Source organism: Nannobrachium achirus (genome assembly GCF_963921795.1).
Source record: "Nannobrachium achirus genome assembly, chromosome: 5".
In the NCBI taxonomy this organism is placed as follows: Eukaryota; Metazoa; Chordata; class Actinopteri; order Myctophiformes; family Myctophidae; genus Nannobrachium; species Nannobrachium achirus.
In genome coordinates, this window is record NC_137814.1 from 61582409 (window position 1) to 61603894 (window position 21486).

The 21486-nt window shown below is 42.0% G+C and overlaps 1 protein-coding gene across 1 annotated transcript in view; it reads left to right on the forward strand.

Annotated features, from left to right (window-relative positions):
- adcy8 (adenylate cyclase 8 (brain)) overlaps nt 1-21486 on the forward strand; it is a gene marked incomplete at both ends in the record, with an annotated part of 274511 nt that overhangs the window by 43223 nt on the left and 209802 nt on the right. The gene's annotated exons all lie outside the window — the stretch shown is intronic.

Below are 21486 nucleotides of genomic sequence, written 5' to 3' on the forward strand. Positions count from 1 at the left end.
AACACAGCTCAAGTCTGTCCTGGCGTCCTTATTTTGGACATGTCATAGACACAAAAAAGAGGGAAAGAAATCGCACCTGTGCGAAGTGAGCGGTGCAAACATGACACACGTGCATATATCCTTGTATGGGCCGTTCTGTCCGTAACGTCAGTTACTTTATGTGTTTCCATACATGGAGATATCATTTGGCTAATACATTTTGGCTATCCATATGGAGATCCGTAGGCCTACTAATGCACACAAAGTGAAGGAGCGTTTGCACCACTCAAAAAGAAGGAATGACATTAGATAGGGTGGCTAACTTAATGTGACAATATCTCAATCTCAATTTATGTAGATTTTTCCATTCCAGTCAACACTAGATGAAAGATACATTTTTGGCTGACATAAAAATGATGAAAATAGACAATTAAAGTTAAATTATATAATAAAATGTGAATAGAACACTAGAAATACTGTTCCTACGAAACAGTGTGTTGCTCGCATGGAACACCATGTAGGGGCGCAAAGATCTACCCAACAGGCACTCCAACATACCATTATATGGGCATAAACATCTGCTCGGGCACAGCAGAAAAGAGGTGAGGGGGGGTTGGAGGGGGGAGGGGTGGAAGGGGTTAGGGGGTGATTGTGTATTTGTGTTTGTACATGATTCCTTTTATTTCTGTGCATCAGGGGAGGGGGGGTTAGGTGTGTGTGGGGGCAGGTGTGGGGGGGGGGGGAGGGTTCGGAATGGGGCTTCGGAAGGGGGGTGCTAGAAGTGGGGGTGACTGTGTGTCTGTGTTTTGGCATAATACTGTGCATTTCTGTGCATCTGTGCTTCCGGGTCAAAATGACCCGAACAGCACTTAAAGTTGTACCATGTAACTTTTTTTATAAAACAAATCTTAAAATTGTCCTAACTGTTAAATCGCTAAAGTTTTAGAACACCCACTCCGTTATTTTCAGCTTCTGAAGCCTTCTCTTTATATGTTTTCTTCTTAGCAGTGACAGGGGCGGGATTTCGCGCCAAAATGACGTAATCTGCATCATCTGTATACGTTGTGTATACGTTGCCCAATCACATCGCCGATCATGCACACATGGTACACTACAGGCCAATCACAGCTTATCTGCTCTGGTCTCCAGGAAGCGCCTCCGCTTGGCTACAGTGTTTACCATGGTGAAGGATTTTAACCTCTTAATCCACAAATCCTGGCCAGAAAATTACGTTCTACCATGCGTTCTACCCCTCCACGGATTACTATCGGTCGCGGTGGTTTGCTGGCGCCGCTCCGGTGGTCCGCGGCGGTGGTCCGCGACGACTCCGGCCGAAAAACGGCCGAAAAAAATAATACCGCTACTGACCACTAGTTGAGCAACTTACACAGTATAGCTTTAAGGTTCAAAAAATATGAGGGGGGTGTAGCATGGGTGTAGTGCAAAAATTTTTTTTTACATGTTCATCTCAGAAGAATCTTTAAGGCCAGTGAGTTTCAGGTGGAAATTTTTTAAACTTCTACCTTTTTTTTCCAAATGAAAATGTAAAACGGGTCAAAATGACCCGAACAGAACTTAAGGGTTAAATATTTTATTTTCCTCTAGAAATAGCTAATCTTTCACTCAATAGGGGAAATGCCCGTCACAAGTTGATGATGTCATGTGTGAAAAAATCCGATCTACAGTGCTTGTAGATCGGCTGTTTTCACTACTTTTGTGCGACAGCCTTGTATGATGAAGCAGGGCTTTGCTTTGCGAAAAAAAAAAAAAACATACACATTTGAAACTTGGAGATACGAGGTTTCCACCCGACAACGACGATATGATGCTAATGTCTCTAAATATTGTGTTATATACACACTCTTTCTGTAACTGTGGTGCACACAGAAGTGTGGTAAAATGTTAAAATGACCCCACAACAGGGCCGGATCTAGCCTTTAGCACTAGGTGGGGCAGGAAGAAATAATAGGGGTGTCACCTCCAGCCCATGCCACGAAGCGGCGTGGGCGGGGAAAAAAATGGGGGGACAAACCGCCTAAAACAACCGAAATGCATAGAAAACTAAGCATTTTGGCACACTTATACCTATAACACACAATACAAACAACATGTCTTATCAGTGTATCTATCCATCTACCTAGTTGCAGCATAACATTTCAAATAGTTTAATATTTTTGAAATTTTAGATTTGCATGCCATCATGTTAGGTGGGGCAGACAGGGCATTTAGGGGGGCATTGCCCCCCCTTGCCTATGGCTAGATCCGGCCCTGCCCCACAAGTGTTTTAAAGTGAAATACCCCGTTCCATGATAATAGATGTCAGAACATGCATATGACTGAGTTATGTCAGTCTCATGAACACACCTTCAAATAAAGTGTTAACGTTCAATTGCAATGACAATAAATCCATGTAGGCCTATTACATTCTAGAACTGACAGAGCGACCCAAAGCAGTCCAATTGGCTAGGACTGATCACGTGGCACACGTGCCGACGTCCTCACGTCACACCAGCGCCATACGTGCTGACGTAGAGTCAACACCAGGCTAACAGTTAGCTAAACAAATGATGTACTCACGTTTGCATAGTCAATAGCACTACTGTCCACATTCCAGTACATTCCATCACTTAGGCACGAGTCCCGATCACATTAACATAATCTTCATGTATGTACATCCCATTACAGCAACGTAACGTTACTCTTTTTAATTCGCGGAGTTCTTCACCGGAAGTGCGTCCGGCCGTCAAATATGTCCGACCGGAAACGTGCTGCGGCACAATAGTTCCGCCACAATAGTTCCCCCCCCAATTTTTTTTTTTTTTTCATTTTTTTTTTAACTTTTTTTTTTCAAAAAAAACTTTTTTTTTTCAAAAAAAACTTTTTTTTTTCAAAAAAACTTTTTTTTTTTCAAAAAAATTTTTTTTTCAAAAAACTTTTTTTTTTGCCATATGAGCTTTTCACATTAACAACGAGGCGAGGGGGCGTAGATGTGAGCGGCGCGTAGCGCCGCGAACCTCTAGTATTATACACTTAAAAACATCACTGTCTTCCCTTTCATCAAACCATTACAATGTGGTTGTTCACACTTAGGACTGAAGCAAGAGGGAAGTAGTTGTACAATAGGTTTTTTGAGTTGTTTCGATATCACAAACGAAAATACACTCTTCCACTGAACTGACAAAGGCGATAATTGGTGTGGTGGAGGGGGTGGTATGTGTGCGTCCTGTCACGTGAGCTAGTGTGTGTGTGCGTGCGTGCGTGCATGCGTGCATGCGTGCGTGCATGTGTGTGTGTGGGTGCATGCGTTAATTTAACCCTGGAGTGGAGACACTGAATGAATTCTACACACGGGGGGCTTCGCTCAATAAACCGGCCTTTGGAAGAAGGGAAAAAAATGGGAATGAGGTCTATTTTCAGGCTCCGGGGTCCCACTGGGAGGAAGCAGAAAAGCGCTGGGTCAATATAGAACTTATTGGTTAGAGAGCGTTGGGCCGGGTGCAGGGTGATTGCATTGGTGCCAAGGGTTTAACCCAGCGGTTCTCAAACAGTGGGTCGGGACCCATGTGTGGCTCACGGACCAATTTTTATGGGTCACGACTCGGAAAAAAAACAAAACAAAAACAAAAAATCTACATTTAAAAGACTATATCGTCGTTGTCGGGTGGAAACCTTATATCTCCGAGTTTCAAATGTGTACGTTCTTTCGCAAAGTAAAGCCCTGCTTCATCATACAAGGCGGTCGCACAAAAGTAGTGAAAACAGCTGATCTAAGCACACAACGCCTCGCGGTGCGAGGCGTTGTGTGCTTGTAGATCGGCTGTTTTCACTAGTTTAAATCATTTTTAAAATACAAAAAATGCAAAACGAACGGTTTTGGACATACGTTACAAGGTTTTCACCCGACAACGACAATATATTTCAAAAGATTTCTCCCTCCCCCTCAAAAAAAAAAACAACCTGGACTGGATCTGCAGATCCAGATCTTTTTTATTTTGTATTTATTATTTTGTATTCATGAATCATGAATGACGTAGATCGACTTCCCCTATTGGCTCATGCTAGGACATGACGTATGTGCAGTCATACTGGCTGAGTCCTCTCCGTTTGTATTTGTTTGTGTTCTTAGCCCTGCAAGGCCCGAATTAATTTCTACTGGCCAAATTTTTTAAATCAGATGGTGTTGTAGGAGTCCCAATCACAGGAAAATGTAATGTTAAAAAATTAATAATGTTTTTGTAAGATTTTATAGCCATAAATCATAAATCATAAATCATGCTCTAATTTGCATTTTGGGGATATTTTTCACAATAATAACACATGTACATGTTCTAGACACTCTAATGATCACGAAAAAAAATATTACAGGCATTCTACTTATGTTTTTGTGAGGAATAGCTTCAGTTAAAAAGTGAGATGTTGTTCGTCCAGACACTGGAATTTCAACTTCTCTGGGAAGTGTGAATGTCACTCTCTGTGGGGGGGTATTTATATCAAATATCGTGGCCAATGGCATTGTAATACTAAACAATAGGATTTAATGGTGATGTTAATGTGAAAAAAGAACAGGAAAACTAATTATAACATTTTTTTTAAAATGATTTAAAAAACGTTGCCAAAAAGCAACGCTGGGCCTTGCAGGGTTAGAGTGACTCTGACTGCTGTTTCATCGTACAATGCAAGCCAACTCAGAGATGACTTTGGAATATCCGTTCTAATCAACGTAGCTCTACCGCAGAAGTTATCTGAGTTGTTTGTACCGTTCCCCTGAGTTATGGTGCGTTCAAACCTGGATAGTTTGAACGGCGCGATTACATACAAAGTGAATGCAAAGACTAGACGATGTGTGACCAGACACGGCACGAATAATGCGAATGGGGTGACGCGAACGGTCGCCTCTGTATCTTCGCCCCCCAGTTGGATTTTTTTTTCTTTCCTGACAGCCAATCAATGTTGTTGTTGTTGTTGTTGTTGTTGTTGTCCGGAGACACGGAAATGTTTTGGTTGTTTGGTTTTGGGACTCCCCTTTTTTCCAGGTGTTTCGCCTTTGATTCTGACGTGACATTCTTTTCTTTCCAGCGCTGACCAGCGCGACCAAAGTGAAGCGATTTAAGCGACTGGAAACCAATACACGATATCTCTTCAGGTTTGAACGCGCCATTAGACCAACACTGAGGATTGTATGGCGTGGGGTCATTCATTCCACCCAGGCGCTGCACCAAAGGCGAGGAGATCAAATGCGATGGAGATGAAAGCTATTATTTATTGTGAAAGAGAGGGTTTGACTGATGCAGAGCTGCTGCGGTGCTGGCAGGAGCGGAGGAGGACCAGGAGAAATGGAGATTGGGGGGGGGGGGGGGGGGAGTGGTTTTAATGGTGAAAAAAAGAGTGTGAGGTTACTGCAGGCCAGCAGCCACAAAACAGTACGTTATCACTGTGTGTATGATACACAAAGATACACAGAACAGTACATTATCACTGTGTGTATGATACACAAAGATACACAGAACAGTATGTTATCACTGTGTGTGTATGATACACAAAGATACACAGAACAGTACATTATCACTGTGTGTGTATGATACACAAAGATACACAGAACAGTACATTATCACTGTGTGTGTATGATACACAAAGATACACAGAACAGTATGTTATCACGGTGTGTATGATACACAAAGATACACAGAACAGTATGTTATCACTGTGTGTGTATGATACACAAAGATACACAGAACAGTATGTTATCACGGTGTGTATGATACACAAAGATACACAGAACAGTATGTTATCACTGTGTGTGTATGATACACAAAGATACACAGAACAGTATGTTATCACGGTGTGTATGATACACAAAGATACACAGAACGGTATGTTATCACTGTGTGTGTATGATACACAAAGATACACAGAACAGTATGTTATCACTGTGTGTGTATGATACACAAAGATACACAGAACAGTATGTTATCACGGTGTGTATGATACACAAAGATACACAGAACAGTATGTTATCACGGTGTGTATGATACACAAAGATACACAGAACAGTATGTTATCACTGTGTGTGTATGATACACAAAGATACACAGAACAGTATGTTATCACTGTGTGTGTATGATACACAAAGATACACAGAACAGTACGTTATCACTGTGTGTGTATGATACACAAAGATACACAGAACAGTATGTTATCACTGTGTGTATGATACACAAAGATACACAGAACAGTACGTTATCACTGTGTGTGTATGATACACAAAGATACACAGAACAGTATGTTATCACTGTGTGTATGATACACAAAGATACACAGAACAGTACGTTATCACTGTGTGTGTGTATGATACACAAAGATACACAGAACAGTATGTTATCACTGTGTGTATGATACACAAAGATACACAGAACAGTACGTTATCACTGTGTGTATGATACACAAAGATACACAGAACAGTACATTATCACTGTGTGTGTATGATACACAAAGATACACAGAACAGTATGTTATCACTGTGTGTATGATACACAAAGATACACAGAACAGTACAGTACATTATCACTGTGTGTGTGTATGATACACAAAGATACACAGAACAGTATGTTATCACTGTGTGTATGATACACAAAGATACACAGAACAGTACGTTATCACTGTGTGTATGATACACAAAGATACACAGAACAGTACATTATCACTGTGTGTGTATGATACACAAAGATACACAGAACAGTATGTTATCACTGTGTGTATGATACACAAAGATACACAGAACAGTATGTTATCACTGTGTGTATGATACACAAAGATACACAGAACAGTACATTATCACTGTGTGTGTATGATACACAAAGATACACAGAACAGTATGTTATCACTGTGTGTATGATACACAAAGATACACAGAACAGTATGTTATCACTGTGTGTGTATGATACACAAAGATACACAGAACAGTGCAGTACTGATACACAGCAGGGACAATCATTTTGTTCTATTGTGAAAATAGCAGATCTACATGCTCACAATGACGCGCGTTGCGAGGCGTTGTGAGCTTGTAGATCTGCTATTTTTACAATTTCTGCCTCTAATATTTGACAATTTGGTCAATGTTTTATTTGTCATTTAAGAGGTATTAAAAAGTACTTAAATTGACACTTTAAAATTGTGCATAAACCCTCTATAAACTCCAACTTTATGTTGGTTTGTTTACTGTTGAGTGAGAAAACAACGTTGCATATTAAGTTCATCATCTGGGGACCCCCTAAAATCATTTGGGGACCCCCTCCCCGACCCACAGGTTGAGAACCACTGTTCTGTCCTACTGTTGCTCCTATCCTCCTCACTTCTTCAAGGTTATGGAGAGAAGGAAAGTATCTCTAACACATCTACCATCTACTGTATGTGAAGGTAGATAATCCAAGAGCTTGCAGATTTGTCTCCTTTTCTTTTGTATGTTCATATGAATGATTTATCACGGATGTTTAAAAGCATGTGGTACAGGGTGGAGGGTTGGTGACTCGTTAACCTTAAGTGCTGTTCGGGTCATTTTGACCCGTTTTACATTTTCATTTGGAAAAAAAAGGTAGAAGTTAAAAATGTTTCCACCTGAAACTCACTGGCCTTAAAGATTCTTCTGAGATGAACATGTAAAAAAAATATTTTTGCACTACACCCATGCTACACCCCCCTCATATTTTTTGAACCTTAAGTGCTGTTCGGGTCATTTTGACCCGGAAGCACAGAAATACACAGTATTATGCCAAAACACAGACACACAGTCACCCCCACTTCTAACACCCCCCTTCCGAAGCCCCATTCCGAACCCTCCCCCCCTTCCTATAAGCATGAGCAATATTGCCCAGTATTAAATGAAGTAGTTTTTTTTACATGGATTTCAGCTAAATCAGTAAAAACGCCTAGCTCTTTCAGTGTTTAATGTGATATAGCAAAGCAGAAATGCAAACATTTACCAAATATATCATATGAATTGTTTGGTATTGAGTCAAAGTCAATGTATCATGATGATTTGTTAAGTTAAAATGTATATTAGTGTTGTTTTTTTTAAACCAAATATCCACCGGGTCAAAATGACCCGAACAGAACGAAGGTGTAGTGAATCTGAACAGAACTTAAGGGTTAATTATTCACCTCATGTATGAGGACGATTTACCCTAACCCTAACCCGTTTACAGTTTAGGCATTTAGCAGACACTTTTAATCCAAAGCGACTTACAACCAGTAAGACTCCCTAATAAGGAGATAAGCGACCGTCAGGTCACAGCGTGGTTTTAGGGCAAATGTGTAGGAGGTGTCCAAAAATGTGTTTGAGAAAATCTGCCTAATGGTGGCGCTATATGGGACAGATCCATGTTGATGAGATGAGTGTAGACATACTGTGTACCGATTTGCGTAATTTTAGGGCCAAATCTGTAAAATGTGTTTTGCAAGAATCGGCCTCATGGTGGCGCTAGAAGAGGGCCATGTGAGAATTGGCAGGCAAGGAGTTTGTGTGCAAAATTTGGCATGGATCGGGGCAACGGTTGCGGAGATATGAGCAGGGCAAAAGTGTGACGTGTGACGTGTGTGACAGACGGCCGGTGGAGGTTTTGATAGTAAGTGCGACCTGACGGTCGCAATAAGCAGGTAATGCATCACTATAATAAGCAAGATAATATGTCAGAACATCAACAACAATATAACAAATGCATAGGAATATCAATCTAGAAAAAAACAAAAACATAGGTAGACCACGCACCTAATCAGTAAAATACAACACTAAAGTAAAATCATAATTGTCCGAAGTAGGGAAGACAGACAATCAACCTTCCCTGACTTCTATCTGGCCGGCACTGCCCTCAGTGTGTGCAGTGAGATTACTTATTTGGGTCATATTATCTCTGATGACCTTTCAGATGACAAGGACGTCTATAGACAGCGGTGGAAGCTGTATGCCCAAGCGGACATGCTGTGTCGCAAATCCTGCATGCACTCAGTAGTCTACCTGGGAAGATCTCTCTTTTCTTCTGTGCTTCTGTGCTCAAAGATTTGAGCACTCTTTTGAGCAGTAGAAAGACGGTACAGGTTACAGCAACTGTTAGGGTGCCGTGACCTTTAAGAAGCAGCTTGCGTCCCCGGCTTCAGGGCCGGATTAACCCTCTTTGGTGCCTGGCGGCTTCGACCCCGCTTCTGGAGCCACCTGCGACCGTTTGTCAGCGGGGCGGCAGGGGTTGCCCTGGCGTGAGATGCAGTCGTATCTAGGTGGCGGAGATCAGAGGTGGAAGAAGTACTCAAGTAAAAGTATCAATACTGCGATATAGAAATAGCCTGTTACAAGAAGTCTGGAAAAGTACAAACGTATTGGCATCAAAATGTACATTCAAAGTACTCGTTATGCAGAATGTCCCATTTCAAGTTTTCAAATGTATAAAAATCTCTTGAAAATAGCAGATCTACAAGCTCACAATGTGAGGCGATGCAATGCCATGCATTGTGAGCTTGTAGACCGGCTATTTTTGAATGGCCGAAAGGTATATAAGTGGTCAATGTACATTATGTTGTGATAATAATCCAAATCTACAAAGTAACTAGTAACTAAAGTTTTCAAATAAATGTAGCGGAGTAAAAGTAGAATATTTGAATCCGAAATGTACTCAAGTAAAGTACAAATACCTCAAAACTGTACAGCACTTGAGTAAATGTACTTACACCTTATCCAGGCACGTGCAGAACATAACATACAAATTTGAAACTTGGAGATAACAAGGTTTCTGCCCGACAGTGACGATAAAAAAATTGTTAAAACAATTCCATTTTCATACATTTCTGAATAGCTCCAGGGAGCCACTAGGGTGGCGCTAAAGAGCCGCATGCGGCTCTAGAGCCGCGGGTTGCTGACTCCCGGCCTAGAGGCTCATGTCCAACCGGCATCTGTGATATCTTGACATATCAACTTACTATTCAAAGAGGGTGCTAGATCATTTGGTATCCATACAAGATTTAAAAGCACTTTTTTTTAAAAGAAAAGCATGTACACTTGAATAGTTACTTGATGTTATTAGGTGCTTGTGTAGAATTTGCTCATATGATGCTCTTGTAGATATTTTACTTATTATACTGGGATGTGCTCCCCCCAAATATTAAGAAATACATAAAAAGGAAGCTTAAGGCCACAATAATAAAACATGTTTTTTTTTTTTTTTTTTTGTTAGACTTTTGGCATTTTTGGACGGACAAACCTGTTTTATTTTTTCAATTCCTAATGTAAATTTTATTTTCTAAGTTGATGTTTTGTCTGTAACATTGATAATGTTTTTTTGGTATGCGGTCAGGCTTAGGCCTGGCTCAGGGAAGAGGACGCCCATCATGGAAAGGCTATATATGATTTAGTATAATACTGAATTGCGTTTTATTTTTTGTATTGTGATGTTGTTTTATGCTTGGACCCCCAGGAAGAATAGTCTCCACTACGCTGTAAACTAATGGGGATCCTTAATAAACTAAACTAAACTAAACTAATACATGAGATGCCCCCATGTGATGTAGTAGTAAATTAACCATCATTTCATCAGTTTTACTCATGCACACATCGGAGCTACCCAGTACATTCACAACCCTCACAATTCTAAATCAAATATTGCAATTCAGCCAACAGCTAATATTTGGCTTAAATGTATTTTCTCGTCTAAGTTATTATTCAATTCAATGTAATCTTTATTTCAGACCCAGAGAGTTCCATATCCCAATTAAAAACACAACAAAATACAATAACAGGAGATTCTTGGCTTGCACTGGAGCTTACTCTCAGCCGCAGTCTCATGCAGTCTTTATTTAAGCTACCGAGAGTTTGTCTGTGTGGCGACACCAAAGGTGGGCAGCATACAGAAGAACATCTAAAGAGAGAGATCTTCACAGGTAGGCTACTGAGCACATACCGCTACTGAATTTGTGACACAGCATGTTGGCTTGGGCATACATACAGCTTCCACTGCTGTCTATAGATGTCCTTGTCATCTGAAAGGTCATCGGAGATAATGTGACCCAAATAAGAAATCTCACAGCACACAGAGAGGGCAGTGCCGGCCAGATATTAGTCAGGCAAGGTTGATTGTCTGTCTTCCCTACTTCGGACAATCATGATTTTACTCGTAGTATTTTATATTAAAATCCCGCCATTGGCCATACTGTAAGCATTATACTCAGAAGCTTGTTGGAGCCCAGCACCATGCGTCTGCGTACATGAGGTGATTGATTAACGAGTCACAAACCCTACTACCCTGTACCACCTGCTTTTAAAATATGTGATAAATCATTCATGCAAGCTTAGAAAAGAAAAGGAGACAGAATTCCACCCTGGCCGGACGCCATTGGTCACGTGAGAGGACTTCCTGACTTCCCCCATTTCACTCTCATCGTCTGGCGAGCGTAACAGAACACCACGATTCTGACCAAGGGCCGATGCATATTCGACTGTCAGAGACAAATCCAGGGACGTGCTGGGCCCCTGATTCAGCCCGGGAAAAAGAGTTGGAGAGGCCCTAATTCTTTTTTTTTTTTATATATTTCGTCGTTGTCGGGTGGAAACCTTAGATGTCCAAAACCGTTTGTTTTGTATTTATCATTTAAAAATGGTTTAAACTAGTGAAAACAGCCGATCTACAAGCACACAACGCCTCGCACCGCGAGGCGTTGTGTGCTTGTAGATCTGCTGTTTTCACTACTTTTGTGCAACGGCCTTGTATGATAAATTTGAAACTTGGAGATACAAGGTTTCTGCCCGACAATGACGATTTACTTTGTTGGCTGCACAGCCCCCAAAATGGAACGAAGGCCGATATTTTATTTAATTTTTTTTCCTGATGGCAGGCCTGGACCGGCCGGGAATGAACCGGCCGTTCGGGAGTTGTCCCGCTTCTCCCAATGGCCAGCACGTCCCTGGACAAATCTATTTTGGTTCGGTTCGGGGAGTCGGCACCGAACAGCCAAATTATGACAGACCTTTTGTGTCTCCATAGGGAACAAAGGAGACACTTTCTGTATCCTTAGGGAACTACAAGCTACAAGCTCACAACACGTTACGCCGCGACACGTTGTGAGCTTGTAGCTTGCTATTTTTAGTCTCTTCTCCACTAGTCCCTCCCAAACATCTTAGTCTAGTTTTTATTTGTTGATACATTTATACAGTATTTAGTCATGCTTGTTTTAGTCATCATAGCTCAGTTGTTATTCAGTTTTCGTCAGTGAAAAAAGGTGGTTGATGGACATAGTTGCGTCACAGTTTTAGTCGACAACATTGACGCTGGTGTCATGTTATCGCTCAGCAACGCAACGCAACACTTGGATGATTTTGCATGAGCTCATCGCCATGCGAGACTGAATCAATACACACGGATAGATTTCTATCAGCCAACAGATCAATAGCATTTGATTCAGTGGTGTCTCTGTGGAATATGATGATGTCATTTCAAACCATGTCACGCCTTAGTGTAATAATAATAGGCCTATACCACTCAATATGCCAACGTGCCATAACCCAAAGAGTGTGTGAATGAAGTCAAATGGACCTGCACGCATCTGCTTGACACTCTTTTGGGGTTAAAGTTAGGTGATGTGTTTTTAAGCTCTATTGTCGCTATAAAGCACCGTTTCCCAAACAAATGTTTGAGCTTGTAGTAAGTGCTGTTTTCATTGGTCCTGGACAAATGTATATAGGCCTATATTTGTTTTCTTTGGGTCTAAAAAGTTATTGTATATATACAGTGTGATATGTGTGTGTGTGTGTGTGTGTGTGTGTGTGTGTGTGTGTGTGTGTGTGTGTGTGTGTGTGTGTGTGTGTGTGTGTGTGTGTGTGTGTGAGAGAACTAACTGAAGCAAAAACTCAAATCCCCATAATAATCCATCGGGAGAAAACAGAATCAGGAAGTGTAATCCACCATAGGAAGCAATGGAATGATCTGCAGGAAAATGGCTTTTGCTCAGAATCTATCTCCGGATCGCGTTCTTTGTTTAAATTTTCTCGGACCTTAACAAAAGCATGGATGGCTGTGGTTATAATGTTTCTTTTCTGGGTGAAAGAAGATACGATAGTCCGCCTTGTGTTTACATCCTGGCCACGTGGAAAATAAGGTAAAAACTACCCTGGCCACAATAGGCGATGTAAATGGCATGAATCTGCAGACACCGGAAGTGCCGAGGTTAATGGAAGTTATACCATGCGTTGCAGTCTTCCGGTGAAATTCTCCCGGCGGCGGAAGTAGCTCAGTTTCATGCCGTTTCAGCCTATGGTCGTAACCAGGCTTTTCTCTTTGCAGATGAGTAAGCCTGGCTACGCGAGGCTAGGTAAAAACACTGAAAAACCTGTCAGTGATGGATGAATGAATTAATGAATTATTAACTGTTGTAGCACCACATACTTTCACTCAAGTGCAAATGTTACTGTGCAAATTTAACTTTGAGTACTTTGTCCACCACTGCATCGCTACCAACACTTCTTCTGCTATGGCTTTTTTATGACTGACTGACTGACTGACTGACTGACTGGCTGACTGACTGACTGACTGACTGACTGACTGACTGACTGGCTGACTGACTGACTGACTGGCTGACTGACTGACTGACTGACTGACTGACTGGCTGACTGACTGACTGACTGGCTGACTGACTGACTGACTGACTGACTGACTGACTGACTGGCTGACTGACTGACTGACTGACTGACTGGCTGACTGACTGACTGACTGACTGACTGACTGACTGACTGGCTGACTGACTGACTGACTGACTGACTGGCTGACTGGCTGGCTGGCTGACTGACTGACTGACTGACTGACTGACTGACTGACTGACTGACTGGCTGACACATCTTTATTGATCATGAAATAAGCATATGCCACAATAACATTCTGACCCACCATAATCAAAAGGATAACACAACAAAGACAAGACAAAAAAAAAAAAAAGCTTGCCGTTTTGATCTGCGGTCCTTAGTATGACATGTGCATGGACAGTCATGTGATGTGGTGAGCGTGTGAATGTATAAAGCATTATATTGGTTCTCAAAGTGGAGTCTTTGAGAACTAACTATCAGTTAGCTGATCAGCTAACTGATAGTTAGGAACCAAATGGACCCTTATGGGTATATAACTCAGAGAGTGTACAAATGGAACCAAATGTACACTCTGAGTTAAATTAACATTGATTTTATAATAGAGATATGCCATTAAAGGCGGGTCCATAGCCTAATGCGTGTCAAACTGGGGGTCCTTGATGGTTGAGAATCACTCCCTGCAAGCCAAACGACGTCATGATGACATTATGATAACATCCTCCGGTGACGAACTAGGTCAGATCACAGCCCATATGGGGACACCCTGGCCACAATATGACTTCCGGTTGGTTCTAGCGTAAGTGGCAGAAGTGCTGAGTTTAACGGAAGTTACGTCATGCGCTGTAGTCTTCCGTTGAAATTCTCACGGCGGAAGTTGAACGGTCTCTGCCTGATATTGTCACCAGGCTTTTCTCTTCGCAGATGACTAAGCCTGGCTACATGAGGCTAATATGGGGATGATCTTGACGTCATTACCAGATCTGGCCCAAATCGAGACGTCACTGAGTGGTCCAGGTCCTGAACGTGCTGGCTGGGCTGCTTTAGCTGTGGCTTTTAAATCTTTTAAATGGGGGACCACAGGCTAATAAGTGTCAATTTGGGCGTCCTTGATATGAAAAAGTTTGCGAACCAGTACTGGTATAAAGTACAGAATGTGGTTGAGGGGCTGGTCTGCAGATAAACGTTGAAAAGCCATCGTTTCTTATTTGGTCTCGTGACTCCCTGCAGTTCCAACTCTTTAACTTTGTGGAGCGGAACAGAGTGCCTCGCTGACAATAACCTTTTGTTTCCACTGTGTTTTATGGGGGCTTTTGGCAGCGGTGAGCAAGCTGAACGGTCCGCGAGAGAGAGATGATAAAAGTACAGTAGATCATAAAGAAGAATAGCCAGTGGTTCGCTAAACCTTCCCTGGATCGGGGCACACTTGGACGGTCTGGAAAGTGTTCGTGGGGGCCCACCTTTCTGTTAAGTGGTCCGATGGGTGGGCCCACCGGTGGGCCCTGGACCACAGGTTTTGCAACAATGAAGTACAGTAGATCAGGGGTTCCCAAACGTTTTTCTCAGAGCACCCCATAAATATATTTTTTAATCCGAGGCACCCATACAATATAATTTTCACTCCCAGGCCAGCACCTTATATTTATAGCATATCGTCGTTGTCGGGTGGAAACCTTGTACCGGTATGTCCAAAACCGCTGATTTTGTATTTATCATCTATAGAATGTGCTAAACTAGTGAAAACAGCTGATCTACAAGCACACAGCGCCTTGTTTTGTGCGACAGTCTTGTATTATGAAGCAGGGCTTTGCTTTACCAAAAGACACACACATTTGAAACTTGGAGATACAAGGTTTCTGCCCGACAGTGACGATATTTTAGTGATTATGTTGCGAGGAAAACATTAGGATAACAGCCATTTTGGTTAGAACTGACAGAAAATTACTTTGTACTTAAAGTTTAAAATTATACTAAATATTTTTCAAGTGTCCAAATAAATTCCAAATATGATCAAATTATCTTGTGGCACCCCTGGACTGCCGTTGTGGCACCCCAGGGTGCCCCGTCACCCACTTTGAAAACCCCTGCAGTAGAGCACACTTTATACCACTGCTCTTGGGCAGAAACGTCCTGTCTCCACAATCAAACGTTTTGTGTTCTTTTCGTAAATTAATTTCCCCCATAGCGTCACACAAAAGCATCAAAACGCTACGCTGCGCCAAGCGACGGAAGTTTTGAGCTTGTACAGGGGTGCCGAAAGTGTTGCCCGGGGCCCAATTACGGCCCGCGGCCTCATTCCTAAATTGTATTATAAACGGCCCGCCAGCACTGTCAAACAAGAATATTTTCACAGAGTATAATTATTAGTCAGGAGTCCTTGTTCCCTGTTGTCTCATTCTGAAGGGGTCAAAGAAAGGTTTATGTTTTGCATACAATGCACATCTGGTTACATTTGGTCATGTGAAATAAGGCTGAGTTATTTGTATTCTGTTCAGAGCACACACCTGACAAAATCATTGATGATGATGATTATTTCAAGTGTAGTCAGCTCTTGGGCGTTTTCATATTTCCTAATGTGGCTCCCTTTGGGGAAAAAAAAAAAAGATCTACAAGCTCAACCCCTGAGCTTCTAGGTCTGCTGCTTTTGATGCGTGTGAATGTTAACCCTGAAAAGTAACAGTTTCGAACGTGATTGAGTTTTCCACTGACACATAATTGTAGAGGGAGACAAAGAGTGTGTGAGCGTGCATGCGTGAGCGCATACCAACAATGCGTTTGTGTGTGGCTTCATGTCTGTGTTTGCGAACGCCGTGTGTGCGAGTGATATTGTAGTTAATTGCTGTATGTATTTATTGATGTACGTGTTAATGCTGGGTCTATTGTTCATTGTTGTGCACAACGGACCATGACAAATTTGGTCATTTGTCCATGTGTGGCCCAACCCTCTGGAATGTATGGAATGCATGAATCATCTGTAGACAGCGGCAGAAGCCCTGTACCCAAGCGGACGTTCTGTGTCGCAAACGCTGCATGTGCAATTAGTTAACATTGTGATGCCATAATTTGACAAACAGATCAATCTCAGAAAATGTGTATATTTTGTAAAAGTAAATATTCTTGAAATGTTCATATCGTCGTTGTCGGGTGAAAACCCTTCGTTTTGCATTTATCATTTTAAAAATGATTCAAACTATAGTGAAAACAGCCGATGTACAAGCACACAACGCCTCGCACCGCGAGGCGTTGTGTGCTTGTAGATCTGCCGTTTTCACTACTTTTGTGCGACCGCCTTGTATGATGAAGCCTTGTATGATGAAACTTGGAGATACGAGGTTTCCGCTCGACAAAGACGATATATTTCTTGAGACATTCATATATTCTAGATACATCGCACATTCTGTGTATTATTCCAAAACCTTTTTTTGTTAAAATTTTGAATTTCTTATGGCATACAGCTCATGAATATCAAAAGTCCATATTTCAAAATATTACAATATTACACAAGACCATGGACTCAAAACAAGGATTTATATTAGGGAAATGTCAACCTTCTGAAGTCAGAGTCCAGTGGGTCAGTTATGATTTGGGGTGCTATGGCATCTGCAACGTTTTTTTTTTGTGTTTTAATTTTTTTTTACAAAATATTCAAATTTTCTGAGTTTCATCTGTACATTGTTGTAGTTTTACTACTTAGTGACTCTGAGTCTGGGTGTACCTTTTGGATCTGAGTGTTTAACCGCGTTGCGCGTCCATTTGGTTCCATTCAAATCCATTGAGGCTCCATTATATAGCGTTGTTTCCGCGCTATAAAAAAGTTGTGTGACTTAGTGAGTGCTGCTGCAGTGTTGTCATCAACCTCTAAAGTTTAGCTGGGAGTCCTTTAGTTTTAAGGTGTTGAGGGAAGGAGGGCTGAGTCGACACAACCTCCATCTCTCTCTTTCTCTCTGTGTGTCCATGGATGGAATGAAGAGATGCTCCATTAAGATCCTGGCAGCACCGCATCAATCTCACTGAGTTAGAGAGAGAGAGAGAGAGAGAGAGAGAGAGAGAGAGAGAGAGAGAGAGGTGACCTCTCCATTTTCACCAAATGTTGAGGACAGAAATCTGTTACGCTGTTTTATTGTCAACACACAATTTACAATTTAGCCATTTAGCAGGCACTCTTAATCCATGAGCGATTTACAATGAGCAAGGACAGCACAAGGCGAATGCATGGAATGAGGGATGAGGAATTAAATATCTAATCAAAAGGTGTATTTTACCGGGCGGGTGGGGTGCAGAGAGGTTTTCCCACCAGGGAGAATACACTTTCAACAACGCAAAACTGCCTTAAATTGCTTAGGTGAGTTGCAAAGTAGTTTAGTTCAGGAGTCTTCAATGTTTTCAGGCCAAGGACCCCTTAGCTGAGAGAGAGATGATGCTTAATCTCAACCTTTTCAGAGATTCCAGTGATTAGTGTCATTGTTTGACAGCACAATCATCAAGTGTATTTTGGATTCATGTCAATTTGTGTTTTCAGATACGTATTTACCCACTTGAACCGTCAATAGTTAATCAACTTGACATTCTTTTTCCCCTCTACGCCAAAGCTCTTTGCCGAAAATAGCCGATCTACAAGCTCACAACGCCTCGTGCTGCAAGGCGTTATTTTCGGCTAAAGTTCTAAGAATATGGACGCTAGGATCCAAGTGGTTAATATAAAAAAGGAGAATCACACAAAGATTTGGAGGACCCCCTGTAGTAACTCTGAGGACCCCCTAGGGGTCCCTGACCCCCTGTTGAAGACCTCTGGTTTAGTTTATTTTTCACTGAAGAAGAGCCCTCGTATGTCAGTGTAATTCGTGGTCCTGTACCTTTTTAAAGTTATACCATGTAACTCTTTTTATAAAACAAATCTTAAAATTGTCCTAACTGTTAAATCGCTAAAGTTTTAGAACACCCACTCCGTTATTTTCAGCTTCTAAAGCCTTCTCTTTATATGTTTTCTGTGATCCTCGCCGGGGTCCGGTTTTCGCGGGAAAATTACGTCATCATACACTACCGGCCAATCACAGCGAGGGTTATACACTGCCGGCCAATCACAGCGCATCTTGCTGACTTCTCAGGAAGTAGCTTGCCTCAACAAAACAACAGCATCTACTCTGGTGAAGGAGTCCGTTTCTTCGGAATGCCTGAACGCACAGGAACCAGGGACCCCTCTGAAGATAGATCTCGGCGAGGTGGAGGCAGACGCGGGGGAAAACGGCCGAAAGACGCGGACGCGACCGCGGTTTGCTATAGAGCTATCACCCCATCAACATTCAGGACATTGTTACGATCATTAGAGCACTAATCTACCTATATCCCCGACTCCCTCCCAGAGAGTTGAGAGATTAATGATGTAATTTGTTGTAAATTAGGTGACTTTGTTTAATTGATCACGTTTAATAAAATATTCGATTTTTAAACGGCAATCCTTTCTCTCACACTTCTGCCAGTGTGCCAGTGATCACCCTCCATGCCCTGTGCCAATGTTGGCACCTGTGCCTAAGGTTTCCTACCCCTGCGTTAAGGGCTTTGCACATAGGCGCTATTTCAACCATTGCGTTCTTTTCCGTTTGCTGCATGATTAAAACGCATTGGATTTGGTGTGCAATGCTGTGCGGAATCCACACTGCGGATCCAAAAAGGGGTCATAAAAGGAGTCAATTAGTTTTTACCGCATGCAACAAGACGCACAAATCGAACTGGGTTCGATTGGGAAAAAAACACACTGCCGCAAGCCACCTGCCACATGGCGAATTCGGAGCCGGTGTGCATGAGGTCATAGAGAATCATTGTTTTCTTCAAAAAAAATGAAATCGTCTGTTTTTTCTGTGCAAAAAAAAAAAAAAAAAAAAGTGTCTGTGTGCAAAGCCCTTTAGAGAGACTTTTCTTATGCTCTGGACCAGAGCTAGAGGAGAACCACCTTAGAGCCATCCCAGTGATGCTTAGGTAGGCCAGGGTTTCCTGCAGCAGCAGTGGTTCACTGTATCAAACACACCGTGAGGAAAGGAAAGTACTTTAGGGCTGAAACGATCGATCACTTCCTTTAGCAATCATTCTATTGATCACTTCAAATACCTAGCATCCATCTAAATATAGCATGCCCTAGCATCTGTCTAAATGGTGTCAGGAACTGCAGGCTAAAAAGATAACTACAGTGAGTGATTGGAAATGAGCTGGAGTGTGGAGGGAGGGAATGAGGTGGTAGATAATCAGTCCTGTGCAGGCACGTGCACACATAGACGTCAAAGGGGGCTTGTGCCCCTGCCCTTTTACTGTCTGTAAAAAGTGCCGTTTTTTACTATGGTGAAAGAAATGCAAATGCCCTCTTTCCATACCTTACCTGTAGGCAGCATTCAAGAGAATGTCTTTGTCCAAACTCTCTGAACTTAAATACAGCATCTTATGTTGAAAGAATTGCCCTCACTGTGTAGAAATCAATGCTGTACGCCGATGCTGTACCGATACTGTGAGTACTCGCAGTATCAGTACTCGCCCTGATACCGGCCTATTTTGCTGTACTCGTCCGATATTGCTCACGGCAGCGCCAGATACCATTTTGTTTCATAAATATGTTGGTAACAACATACCCAGTCCTAAGACACAATTTTGTGTGTGTTAGTTCAACTAATGAACAGTGTTTTCACCTTCTCTCACTCTAGGCATGACAACATAATTATTTTAAGCATTTTATTTTGGAGCGCCACAGACTATTTAAGCACTTACAGAAACTTAACTTACAGTATCGGTATTCGGTATCGGCAAGTACTCAAATTAAGTAGGCCTACTCATACTTGTACTTGGTCAGCAAAAAGGTGGTATCGGGACATCCCTACTGTACGCCACCTCTCCAGTATTGCCTTTTTATGCTTAGTTTTGTGTGGTATCAAGTACTGAAAATAGCTGACCTCCAAGCTCACACTGCGACACATTGAGCTTGGAGGTATTTTCAATATTTTCAATATTTTCACCAAAAGGCCCTTTTAGAAAGTTCAGCCCCTGCCTCTCTTACATTCTCTGCACATCCCTGGTCCTGCAGATGTCAAGGACCCCCAAATTGATATGCATTTGGCCGCAGACCTCTGTCTGCAAAGGTTATTATTCTATTCTATTTTTTAATGATTTTTGTCATTGAACATTTTCATGATTATCCAAAGGTTTGTGAACGCTTTTGTTTTTCACACATTTTGAAACATACAGTAGCTGGTCTTCACACCGCTTTGTTGAGTTCTTAGATCAACAAATCGGGAATCGGAATCGGAAACGGATATTCTCTCAAGTTTTCCTCTGTGACGTATCATATCTTAGGGAGAAAAATTGGCATATTTGAATAGCGTACTTAGACATAAGACCAGTAAGACTCCCTAATCGGGAGATAAGCAACCGTCAGGTCGCAGCGTGATTTTAGGGCAAAATAGGACAGACAGACAGCCGGTGGAGGTTTTGGTAGCAACTGCGACCTGACGTTCGCAATTAAACAAATTAACAGTGTACTTCAGGGGTGCCCTGAGTCAAAAAAGAAAAGCAAAAGGACCCCTGGTGGTCCCTGGACCCTACTTTAGATGGGATGTCACCTGCAGAGGATGGTCAGTCGTGTGCCAAACAGGAGGGCTGAGTGGACAACATTCAGTCTGTTTTAGCTGATGGCAGTGATGCAGCTTCTGCTGGAGTGGCTTTAAGTAGCTGTATTGTTTTCTCTTTTTTTATATTTTGCTTAACCGTTGCATCATCAGCATAGAGCAGGTAATGCTTTTTATAGCTGAAAGGCAGTCGTGCAAAGCAACCGTGTCCTCAAGTACTGTACTTGAGTAGTCGATGATTTTCAATGTTCTCCACTACTCTCTCAGAGGCAAATATTTTACTTGTTTTACTCCACT